This window comes from Oryx dammah, unplaced genomic scaffold, assembly GCF_014754425.2.
Source record: "Oryx dammah isolate SB20612 unplaced genomic scaffold, SCBI_Odam_1.1 HiC_scaffold_4, whole genome shotgun sequence".
NCBI lineage: Eukaryota > Metazoa > Chordata > Mammalia > Artiodactyla > Bovidae > Oryx > Oryx dammah.
Genome location: NW_024070188.1, coordinates 3,874,189 through 3,878,233, shown reverse-complemented (window position 1 = coordinate 3,878,233; position 4,045 = coordinate 3,874,189). Strand labels below are relative to the sequence as shown.

Below are 4,045 nucleotides of genomic sequence, written 5' to 3'. Positions count from 1 at the left end.
TCACCACAGCTGTCTGCTGTAGAAATGGAAGGCACCAACGAGTACTGACATCAGCTTGGCCATTGTGTGTTTCTGAAGTGGGGACCGTTCTGACAATGACTTTTCATCTTGTTCAGTGGGAGGGACTGCCATGACCTTGCAGAAGGATGAATGCACAAGAAAAAAAGTGATTCGACATCCAGCTCTAAGGAGGGAGTTAAGTAAAAACACCCTATATTTTAGCTAATCTCTTGAATTCATAAGTACATTTCAACAATTCTCAAATTGCAACTAAGTGAGACACTTTACAGAGAAGGAGTTTTGTAAACAAAATATAATTAAATGATATAAAATGCTGTTTTTCACAGACCATAAAATTTTGCTCTGTTGAAGCTGGTCAAATCACATTTGCTTCTACTTCCAAAAGATTTCTCTTGATTATAGGGGGATCTTTTTTGTGAATACAAAATGAAAGTTTAAATTATTTTGCAGTCATCACCTTTAATTATGTCCTCCTGGCCTTATATAGCAATTAAATAGTTTTTTTTTCCAGAATTTCATTACTTTTTATTATACACCAACTATATTTAGTTCTTTACAAAGAAAATGCTAAGAAAATTATAACCACATGTTATATGGTTTTAAAATCATAATTCCAGATTTTTTTACACATAAGATGGAATGGTCCAGCAGCTCTATCCACTGTTACAGACTTTAGTTCCATTCAATGATATGGCACATCCTGCAAAATTAACTAGTCACACACAAAAAAATGTCTCAATTACAGTAAAAATGTACACACAATAAAGGTAATTTACAATGACAGATAAGGAATGTAATTCTCTTGGCTGTGCTTCAGAAATTTAGGGTAATAGCCTTAGTCAAGGCACAAAGCAGGAAAAGGTGAGCACAGCTGTTTCTAGGAGTGGGCAAGGTATGTACAATCACTGATGAGGTATGCATGCACGCAAAGGATTTAAAACTGCTCAGTCTTGCTAAGAAAACTGAACTGAGTTAAAAGGAAATGCTGTGGCTTCCCCTTACTATTCACCTCTGGATCAAGTCCACAATCTTACTTCATCATATAGAAAATAAAATTGGCAAGGATCTCCAAAAGTAACTCACTGTCTGGGTAAATGAAACAAAATACTTCACTATTCCCAAATCTTGGTTGTGCCTCCTGACTAGAAGCATCTTGTAGACAAAAGAGTGTTTCACAAAATTGAAATGTCATTCAGGTGAAGGGACAAGACATTTTCCACAGACACTTAAGATTTCAAACTTTCAAATGGCTCTTACAGCTGAACCGTTATGTTACAGTAGCGAGGGTTCTGGGGATCCTTCAGCAGCAAATGCTGGTTTAAAGGGCACGGGGTCTCTTCGGGTTGATTTGCTTGCTGGCCTGTTCTTCTTCTTGCAGAGCTGCACCAAAAGATTTCACTTTATCCCGCAGTTCAATTAAAATGTCTATTTTTTGCTCAAGAATAGCTTCAAGTTGCGTGGCGTATGAATCCACATCATAGTCTACTTCTTCAGTCATCTCTAGGAGAGCCTTTTCATCTTCTAACCATCTGATAGATTCCTGGAATACTGCCCTGTGCTCTTCTACAACTTGTTCTTCCATTTCTACCGTTTGTGAGACAGCTTCGTGGAAAGTAAACAACTGTGGGGAAACCTCTTCTTCATTCTGTTCACAAAGAAGTTTTAGATCATCCCTCTGAGGGGAACTGCTCACACCCCACTGTGCCTCTAAGTCATCAATCTGATTTGGGGGGTGGTGCATTATTGGATGGACGTCACCAGCAGCAGTTGGATCCACAGTCAGTTCTTTAACCCTATTTGCATATCTTAATGTATTGAGGGTATTTTCACAGGATGCCATTCCTGGAGAGATTGTGGCAATCATGCAGGTACGAGAGTTTTCACCTATGGATGAATCTCTTAACACCTGAGTGAGTTTACTTGCTCGGAAAGGAGTATGAGGTTTATTTCTACCTAAGGCTCTGATGCACTGCTTGAGTGCTAAAAGGCTTTTATTAATTTCAGCGCCTTCAAGCCTACTTTGCCTGTCTGCACTGGAAGTGTCAGCCCCTCTTTCATTTCCAGCCAAATCGATGAGAGAAAATTTGCCACGTAGTTTTCCTTTCCTTCTAAGGATAATCTGAAACACCGCATGGCTCCGAGATGAATGTGCATTTGCAGATGTCTGACCGGACGTTCTGCAACTGTTGCCTATGTCAATGAGTTTTAGTACATCTTCAACACACTTGACCTCCCGTTCCTGTAATCCCACCACTTGAACCTGCTGTTTTCCATCTTCAAGCACTCTTAATTTTGTTTTCCTATTTAGCAAGTCAAACACTTTACCACTATAAATTTCAAAAAAGGTTGCATACACTTGAAGTTCCAACTTCTTATAGTTTGGCTTCTTTAGCATTAAAAATACATCCCGAGCTGCTAATGCATAAATTCCTTTAGAACAATCTTGGTTCTTTCCTGAAAAGTCACCTCCCATTGTATGAGTCTTTCCACTTCTGGTCTGCCCATAAGCAAAGCATGTAGCCATTCCCCTCTCAAATATAGTTTCCACTAGTGGTCTAGCTGTAAACCTGTAAACCGTTTCATTAGGAGCTGAGTCATCAAAGGCATAATCGAAACGAAATGTTTGGTTTTCTAGGTACCTTGTTAAATCTACTTTTTGTTTTGGTTCATGTACCGTCACAACATCTTTACTAGGGATTGTGATTACATCAAGATCTTTCATTTGAGTTTCTTTTTTATTGAGTGGTCATTTTCTTACACAAACACATATCCTGTGTTCATCAATAGGATCTGCTGTGGTTAACGGTCTATAATCCAAACTGCCTCTAAAGTCTCTGATCATACACATAATTTCATAATTTGGGTTTGTAGCATCAACATCCTGGGCTCTTTTTTCTCTAAGTTCTTGCTGTTGCAGTCTCCTTTTTTCTCGTTTTTCTTGCAATTTCTCTACCTCTTTCACACAATTAGATTTTCTACGTGCATTCTGTTGTGCAGAGGAAGACTGTTCAGGAAGCTGACTAGGCCATGCACGTGCAGAACGAACCACTCTATTATCTCTTGGAGGAGGCTCATTCTTAATAAAAGCAACAGTCCATCGATTCTTTACAATTTTGTTTACTTTGGCTGAGGATGTTGGAGGTGGGGGTGTTTCTGGACTGGGCTCAATTTCTTCATCTGGTACAAGGTCAGGGTTAAGTGAAAAAATGCTCTCCAGGTCAATCTCTTTGCCTTTTGTATCTCCATTTTCTATCCACTCAACAGTTACACTTCCGTTATCTTCATTTAAAGATGTTACCATTGCTTGATGTATTCGGCCATCGCTCAGCTTGATCTCCACATAAATCCCGATCTGTTTTTTTTTTTTTAATGATATCTCAGATAGACTTTATAATTCTTCCATCTCTTTCAGTGTTCACACAAATTCATTTAACTTGCTGAGAGTTGGTCTTCCTTATTTAAATAGCAGTCTCATGTCTGATTGAAATTCTTTCTACTCCTTCCCTGAAATCCCTCCCTGATCATAGCATCTTGGAATGGAATGAAAAAGACAGGAGCTTCTGGCATACGTTTCTTCCTGCTCCTTCTCTAATTTAACCTCTGAAGTTGAGACAGTGCTCAAGGTCAATTCTATGGAAATTAGTTGGCTTAAAATCAGTTTGCCAAAAACCAATTCTCCCAAAAATCAGTTTGCCAAAGAGTTAATTGAGTGAATAATCTATTTCTCTAAACTGTATATATGATTTTATAATTCATATTAAATGCTAAATTTTCATAGATTTGAGGTTTTTATGAAGATTATTTGAATGACTTTCATTTTTTTCTTCTTTTATATCATTTTAAGCTTACCTATCATGTATTGTTTTGCAGAAACAATACATGATACAGGGCACTCAGAAAGAGAGAGGGTAGTGCTTAAATTGGGCATATTCTCTGTCTGGCCATGAGTGGGTAGGCCTGATTTCAACTGCAAGGAATGATTTTTAAAAAATGATTTAGAAAGAGGTATGCTCTGTGGAGAGTA

General features: G+C 38.1%; 1 pseudogene; it reads right to left on the bottom strand.

Moving 5' to 3' along the window:
- Nucleotides 1-1,134: 1,134 nt before the first annotated feature.
- On the bottom strand, nt 1,135-3,370 carry LOC120862904 (annotated as a pseudogene).
- Nucleotides 3,371-4,045: the final 675 nt, after the last annotated feature.